Genomic DNA, 9,479 nt, shown 5'->3' with positions numbered 1-9,479 from the left:
AAAGACAAAACTAGTGTTTGAAGCCTTTAAAGACATCTGAAATATCAATGTCGTTTCAAGGACCTCCGTTGCCGAGTGGTTAGAGCATCACGCTCAAAATCACACGGCCTCTCACCTCTGGTTGGCGCTGGTTCGAATCCCGCTCGCGCCGATAAGTGAGAAAGTTTCCCAGTTTACTTTCGGAAGGTCGGTGGTCTCTTCCCAGGTACATTGTATCTGGGTTCTCTCCTCCACCAATAAAAATTGTTGAGTGCGGTGGAAAACAGCAAAACAACAACAACAATATCGTTTCATAATTATCTTGAATGAAATACATAATAAAAGATAATTGGTACGGTTCTCGTACGCTTGTATAGTAAATCTTGTACAAAATCATCCAGACACATGTTTGATGTACCAAAACAAGAACAGAGGCAAAAAACATGACAATTCTGAGGAAGTTGATATTATTGGTGTTCGTAGTCATTTAGGAGTTCGATTCACAAACAGTGTCAATTTTATTGAAAACCCTCATTCTCCAGGTGACATTATCTGCCACATGTTTTCCACGAGCCTCTTCTTGGAAATGTCCATTTTGCCTGCTTACTTTTAGAAAAGTGGTGTTGTCCACATTTGTTGAGGAACCAAGCCTCTGCCTCCATGTTCCATTTCCAATAAAATTTTGGTCTCTTGACAGAAGATTGTCTGGGCGTAGTGGATTGGCTATCCCAACTTGGTTCTTCTTCATCCGGATTATCGTTCAGTTGATTAAAGTGGATATCCACAATTTCTGTCCCGGTGCCCATTGCAGATGGAATCTCTACTGTTTGAACTTCCTGTTGCCACAACAAGGATCAAGTTTAGGGTTAGGGATATAAACATCATGAATTCATCACCAATACAATCAATGTCCAGGTATTGAAAACTACAAGCTGTGATGTATAATTTGTATACAACGTATGCTACCTATGTTATAATCTATTTGAAGAAAATTACGCACTTCAAACAATCGGTCTGCGTAATAATTGAAACCAGTTCAATGAACTTCAGAAAAAATAAAAATGCGTTAAAATAGTATCGATTCAACTCATTTTGAAAAATAGATATAATTATTTCTCAAAGTTGAAGAGAATCACAAGAAGACATCTTGAATCAGTATCTTTTGATGTAGTAATTCTACATGCATATTATGTAATGTACTCAATCGCAGGTGCCCTCTGGACAATCAGAATCAGCATTTCCCCAACCATTCCCAGTGTTATCGGTGATATCGATATATCAGTGAAAGCTCAATCCATCATTGCGGCATCAGTGAAAAGGAAACTGAAAGTAGAGGTATACGAATGTTTTACTTCGCTGTCTCTCATTAGATGAAAATTAATCAGTTTTTTAATCTGCTAGGAACAAATGTTTCTCCTTGCAACAAGATCGGGAATTTCGACCATGGGCTAGTAAAGGTAATGGGGGACCCCCTAGGGAAGTTTGCAAACAAGTAGTTTTTGAAAGTATATAGTCCCTTGATTGTAAATCAGGTTGTTTGACATTTCTATGTGGGGGCGTTTACGAGTTTTGGGGCAAAGAACATGAAATTTGTAAACATAATAGCCGAAAACTCGAAAAACTCTTCAGATCCGATATAGATGTCGTTGACATTTGCAAACAAGTATTTTGTGAACCTATGTAATTATTTGTTTATATTTAAAGTTGTTTGACATTAATATGTGGGGGTATTTACGCGTTTTGGGACTAAAACATGATTTCCTTTTTAAATCGCCGAAAAATGGGAAACTTCTTCTTAAAACTTAATGCATGGGAACCTCTTCATTTGTCATTAAAGTATTGTTAAAACTTGTAGGAGTTATGAGATTGATCCCTGTTCGTTGTCTTCGCCTTTCAGATCCTATCTAGATGAGATCGACCTTTGAAAACAATTATTTTCTGAAAGCATGTAACCCTTTAACTATAATTTATATTGTTTGCATGGAGACCTTTACGACTTTTTCGGCAAAAACTGAAAATTTGTAAAAATATTAGCCGGACACTGGAAAAGACAATTCAGATCCGATATAGATATCATTGACATTTGCAAACAAGTATTATGTGCACGTATGTAACCCATTGATTGACAAGATGTTTGACATACATATATGGGAACATTTACGACTTCTGGGACTAAAACATATTTTTTCTCTCTAAAAATCACCGGAAAATGGAAAACTTCTTCAGATCATATATAGATGTAAAACTTATATGGTACCAATTTTGATGCACCAGATGCGCATTTCAACAAATAATGTCTCTTCAGTGATGCTCAACCGAAATTTTTGAAATCCGAAATAACAGTAAACTTGTAGGCCCTAAGAGCTATTTTCGGGGAGAACAGAGTGCCAAAAAAAGTGGAGTCAAATTCGTTCAAGGATAAGAGCTATGCATGAGGGAGATAATCCTTAATTTTGAAATGAATTTCTAAATTTTACCACAGCAATTAAATATATATCCGTATTTTCAAGCTAGTAACGAAGTACTTAGCTCGAACTTTGAAGACAATTATTTTTTGAAAATGTGTAACCCTTTAGTTGTAAATAAGATTGTTTGACATTAATGCATGGGGACCTCTTTATTTGTCATTGAAGTACATGTATTGTTAAAAATGGGAAAACTTCAAGAATTTTACAAGCGCAATATGAACATTCGCAAACATGTATTTTGCTTTAAAGAACTTAGCCCCTTGTTTATGTATCAAGTTGTTTGACATTAAGGCGAGGTGTATCTATGAATTACTGAGTTATTTGTAAGAGATGCTTCTAGGCAGTATTAATCCAGAATTTGTAATCGCATTGCAAATAGCCATTTCAAGCTCCAGCGTCTTTGAGTTACTTCTACAGTGACCTAACATGTTTAATAGTGTAATTAACTCAGTTCTTCTTGTCAGATGGTGCATAGTCATTTTCAACGTGCGGTGCTTAAGTAATATCCATTTGACATTTATAGCTGAGGCACTTATGGCCTGAGCGTACGATTTGGCAAACCTTTTTGCCTTTGAAAAAAAAGATAGGTTGTCTGATACGACTTGAGAGAGAAATTATGCGATAAGATATTCTATACACATGTATTCAGAGATGATGGAAAGGTGGCCATGGTAGGTTACTGCATGACAATTTATCTGCCTTTTGATTATCAAAGCAGATTCTTTGACTTGTCGTTTGGCTGAAAGGGCTAACACAAATACAGACTCAATTGATTGTTCAGTAACAACACATGTAGAATATATAAGTTCGTCTTTTGAATTTTACCAAATTCAATTCTGCTACCAAATTGTCTGGGGGTTTTTATTTTCAGGTTTCAAGTTTTGTAATCAGTTATATGAGTCCGAATAAATGACAATTATCTCTCTCTGAGCATTGTCATACTCTCAACCACGTAATTCTGCACGGTATTCATCTCCATATATTGGGATAAAGTCAAATACCTTTCCTTGATTCTCAAGAACTATATCTTTAGTTTCGGATTTGCTTCGGTCATCGGACCTAGTGTAGGTTTTTCTACAAGTTGGATAAAGCATCGACCCTTTAGCAACCAAATCAATCTTTATAGTTATCCCATGGGGATCCGGGTTAAAATAGGTCCTCAGTACCTTTTGCTGGTCGTAAGAGGCGACTAAATGGGGCGATCCTTTGGATGAGATCGCAAAAACCAAGGTCCGGTTTCACAGCAGGTGTGGCATGATAAAGATCCCTCCCTGCTCAATGACCATAAGCGCCGAGCATAGACCTAAATTTTGCAGCCCTTCACTGGCAGTGGTGACGTCTCCATATGAGTGAAATATTCTCGAGAGGGACGTTAAACAATATTCAATCAATCGATCAATATACAATAAACTAATCAACTTATTGTGTCATAGTCACTTTTATTCTTTGAAGGGTTTTTAATGGTTTCTTCTACCGTTTTTGTCACACACTTTGCCAGTTTGTGTTTTTTCTTTGTCCTCGAGTTTCTTGATTATAGAACGCCCATTTATGGGTGGAGAAAAGTGCCGGTAGTGAACACATGTTGAGTGTACGTGTCTTACAGTTTACTTGACTTGGCGCAACTTTGTCAATGTTAAAGTTTTTACTTCTAGTAACTAATATTTGTAAATTATTATAACACCAGCGATAGAAGCAATGCAAGGCACCATTTAAAGCTTCTAGCCAGTAAACAATATATTTCTTTATTATTCTTGAGACTCTGTCTTCTAATCTTTGAAAACTGTGCTCCGTGAAAGATATTATGTCATTATCCTCTACATTCAATGTTAGATCCGCTCACATACTCGCTACACAATCTAATTGCTCTACATTCTGTTCATAATGTATACGACAAATCTTTACTCTTGATGTTGATAGGAGCTTGAAACAGATTTATGTTTCAGGCATAGATAAGATTTAAAGTTTTTGTTTCTATGTGAGATCTTTAAAATTTATCTGAAAATTGAAAAGTTGTTCAATTTTACGTATGACAATATATTTATCTATCTAACAATTGTAGAATATAATTGATTAAACTAAATATTTCATGTAATAAATTAGTTCATTGTTTGTAATACGTCCGATTCTCAATAGTCGCACTAAATACCCGATAGACTTAAAATCTCAAATACCTTAAAACAGATCAAAACATTATTCTTGTGATATTGCACTTAGAGAAGGAAATTGAACATTGTTTCTTGGCTTTTATAATATTTTGTTTTTGTTTATTCTTTTCATTTAGATTATTATTAACCATTTCCCCCTTCTTTAAAGTTTTAGACATTTCGGGTATTTAGTGTATTCATTAAAATGGCAGATCTTGTCAACAGTTGATACTGCTGAGGAAAAATAAGTCGTGTAACGTCTACACGAAGAACATTATTAAAATATGAGGAAGTAAGTAGCGTATAATTGATGTGAAATTTTAATTGACAGGTCCGAAATCTTCCATACTAGTCTGAATTTCGCTGCTGTCATAGGCGAGAAACGACTCCGTGACCTGGACCGGTAAATGTCCTAGTAAAAATAAACACATGAAATCGAGAGAACGATGACGTATATCTTCGTTATTTTAAGAACCAGTGACTTGAAATTTGGCATGCAAGTAGTTAAAACATTAATCTATGCAAGGAAAACGACAAACTACGCATAGCTTACCTAGTTTAAGATTTTTGAGGCATTTGAAACGAGTGGTTAGTTTTTTTTATCTGTGTCAGAGTTAGACCCCTTTCTATATTTATGGTATCACAGAGTTCGGGCCCAAAACGGGCTTAGCCCCTGTGATACCTACATGTAACTGGACTTCCATAGATTAAATATATCGTGTGAAGACATGGAAATGTTGACAGTGATTTTTGTTTATGCTGAACGTTATATTTACTAACTCAAGACTGTGTATATATTATATAAAGATAGGCCTATAAATTATAGTATCGAGAAATGAACTGTTTATTTAATATTGAACATGCTGGTAGGTACAAGTTGTTTTGGGAATGTATGTAATATAATTTAGTAAGACATGAATGAAAATTGTACTTTGTAGACATTTGAGAATATGTACCACTTTACATATTACACTGTCTTCTATTTTCTATACGCATTTCTCACAAATGGCCTCTCGGGGAAGCCCCTAAACATTGTTTGTGTTTACAATGTGTCTTCTTTAATGTAGTATGGAACACGGTGACGGCCATATTGAATTTGCCAAATTTTTGATAAATTCAAATGGCCATATCTTGAAAACGCCCCAACATAAATTTGTCAAACAACCTTCATTTACCTTTATTTTATACACACTTTCAAAAAATCATAGTGTAGAAATATCCCTAGAGGGGGGAGGTAATTTGTTAGTGGCCCATGGTCTAATTTGTTCCATATCAGGTAACAGAATCATAATTTGTGCACCTTATTATAGCAATCAATTCGTATGAGGACATGCACGTGTATACATGAAGATCGATCTCATGAAAGTATTCGTTAAATCATAGTTTTATTTTTACAATAGGCGGGAGGAGTTCCGAAGGAATACAATGTTCCTTTGAACATTAACTTGACCAACGCAAGCTCACAACTCTACAGCGTCCCGAGTGAGTATCCCAGAAACAGGGTCAGAAAGAGCGGACGTTTTAGTAATTGGTAGGAATATTCTTTCCATAATTGAGTGCGGACCAGTATTTCACCATCTGAGAAAAACACATCTCAATTATTTACTTACTTCCATATACTGAACATTAATACTATTAATATGTTGGGTTCTGAAGGTGACTACATGGGTCCCTCAGTCTCTGGATTTGACAGATTGCTGAGATTACCTACGGGGTGTGGGGAACAGACCATTGCTAGTTTTGCTCCCGATGGGTATGTTTACAAGTATCTCGATATAATTGAACAACTAACGGAACAGATGAAAGACCAGACGCTTGGTTTTATGGAAAGAGGTAATTTAGAAATGGTCTATATTCTCTCAATACACTTAATGAAACAGTTAAAATAGTAATTTTTCCTCTTGCATGGCATTTGTATTCAAATTCAATTTGACACTATTGAAATTATCAAAAGACAGGCCTCTTAGTTGGTAAAAATGGTTTACTTTGTCTAAGAGAATGTTAGAAAGGAAACTCACGATGTATAGGACACATAGTTTTGTATTACTGGATAGAGCAGCGTCGTAGCGAGTTGTTGTCAATAAACAATAACGGGACTTGTTTAGGTTTTAAAAACACATATTTTTCATTTTTCAAGTTCAAAATTAACAATATCTCATTAAATGTTGACAACCAATTTTTTTTTTTAATTATTGCGTGCTTTAAAGGAATCAAAGAAATATGTACTATCACTTAATGAGAGGATGTGACCTGTCGACAGGGGATGCTTATTCCTCCTGGACACCTGATCCAACCTCTGGGATCTGCGTTAATCTCAACTGAGATAAGGATTTGCTGAATATTTGGACTGACGTCTTTACCGAATCTCGGAGCAGTCCTTCATAATTCATGTCTGGAAATTTACTCTCAGCTTCGGTCGGTTCTAGAAATTAATGTGCACTTAGGTGACACTGCTGTTCCCTTCAAATAAGTTGATTATGTATCACTATCAATGCTGCATTACTTAAATTGTAAATTATTACTAGATTTTCCGTTCAAATGATGACTTCAATGGCGCAATATTTTATCTCCCGAAATTGAAGAGTTCCAATGGTTTTTTTATGCCCCCCCCCCCCCTTCAAAGAAGAGGGGCATATTGGTTTGCACCTGTCGGTCGGTCGGTTGGTCGGTCGGTAGACCACATGTTGTCCGCTCAATATCTTGAGAACCATTCACTTGATCGTAATGATATTTCATATGTGGGTTGGTTATGATAAAAAGAGGACCCCTATTGTTTTTCACGTCAAAATGTTAAAGGCCAAGGGTTAATCTACTCTGGACATAGGAATATACTGTCCGCTCAATATATTGAGAACCCTTTGCTTGACAGACATCAGACTTTGTACACTGGTACATCTTCAGGAGAAGATGACCCGTATTGATTTAGAGGTCACATGGTCAAAGATTAAGGGCCAAACTGGACTTATGAATATACTGTTTGTTCAATATCTTGAGAACCCTTTGCTTGACAGACATCATACTTAGTACACTAGTACATCATCAGGTGAAGATGACACCTATTGATTTTGAGGTCACGTAGTCAAAGGTCAAGGGTCAAACTGGACATAGGAATATACTGTCCGCTCAATATCTTGAGAACCCTTTTCTTGACAGACATCAAACTTGGTACACTGGTAGATCCTCAAGAGAAAATGATATCTATTGATTTTGAGGTCACGTGGTCAAAGGTCAAGGGTCAAACTGGACATAGGAATATACTGTCCGTTCAATATCTTGAGAACCTTTTGCTTGACAGACATCAGACTTGGTACATTGGTACATCATCAGGAGAAGATGACATCTATTGATTTTGAGGTCACTTAGGCAAAGGTCAAGGGTCGAACTGGACGTAGGAATATACTGTCCGCTAAATGTCTTGAGAACCCTTTGCTTGACAGACATCAAACCTAGTACACTGGTACATCTTTAGAAGAAGATGACTCCTATTGATTTTGAGGTCACATGGTCAAAGGTCAAGGGTCAAACTGGACATAGGAATATACTGTCCGTTCAATATCTTGAGAACCCGTTGCTTGACAGACATCAAACTTGGTATACTGGTACATCTTCAGGAGTTGATGACCCCTATTGATTTTTAGCTCACATGGTCAATCCATTCTTGACATAGGAAAATTATATAACCCTTTTCAATTTTACACCATGGGGGGCATATGTGTTTTACAAACATCTCTTGGTTTTTTTAAATTAACGATATACAAGACGCTATGTGGAGATACAGTGTATCAGTAACTAGATAATACAGACTATAGGAACTCTTCAATTTCAGGAGATAAGATATTGTGCCATGGAACGGAAATTTAATTGACTCTTTTATTTTAGGATTTTCATTCCTAGATGATAAGCGATGCAAAATTGATAGTGATAGAGAGTTAGTTTAACAGTTCGCAAAGAGTAACAATTTGTTGAACAAGGCATTAAAAAATATTAACCCCTGGGTAGACAAAAATTGGAATGAGTTGAAGTTGGTAAAGTTAATCGTATCTTCTGTTCTATTGTTAAAAATTTACAGTATTGATAGAAATTGAGTTCCAATGTTCGCGTTTTAGCTACATCAATTTGGTAACCCCAGTGAGAGGAATGAGTCGTGCTATCATCATATGAGGAACTATACAAGGAAGTGCAGATTTCTTCCTCATGGCCACATGGAAGTTCACTGTTAAAACTGGTTTCTGGATAATAACTCGAGTACTTTGCATTTTATTCAAACCAACTTTGGACATATGGATACGTATAAAGAAGGAAATATGCTTATCAATTTGGGGTCAGAAGGTCAAAGATCAAGGTCACAGTGCATGGAAATTAGAAAATGTTGATGCAGGGGATATGTTTTACACATTCTTTAGTTATAAATGAATTAATATTGTATATATGCATATATTATTGATGTTTTCTGACTATTCATCATATAATGAAATAAATATATAGAATTTGCAAATATGAATTGAAGAATACATTTTTGTTTTAAATAACAAATCAAGTTTGCTTCGGTCAAATGCTTACCTAGGAAAACTCGAGATGTTTTAATCCTAATCATTGTACTATTTGATTCCAAGTTGCGGTGAGTTACAATATCAAAGAAGAAATCGAGAGACCGGCCTTTGTGATCAGTGTTGGAAACGATGGAAACCATATCTACAAGGCTGTGTACAAGGTAGAAATTCCGAATTTGTGGAATATTTATATTTAATGTTTTAACAGTATATACAAGTTACGTTTTGTGAATTCTTTGTTTAGACACAACAGTTCTAATGCTGTGCAAAGCGGCATGGCCATTCTAGAATACTGTGTTCCATCAGGATTCGAAGCTGACTTGGAAATCATTAGTTCT

This window comes from Ostrea edulis, chromosome 6 (genome assembly GCF_947568905.1).
Source record: "Ostrea edulis chromosome 6, xbOstEdul1.1, whole genome shotgun sequence".
In the NCBI taxonomy this organism is placed as follows: domain Eukaryota; kingdom Metazoa; phylum Mollusca; class Bivalvia; order Ostreida; family Ostreidae; genus Ostrea; species Ostrea edulis.
The sequence above is the reverse complement of the archived record's forward strand: the minus strand, read 5'-3'. Positions refer to the sequence as shown.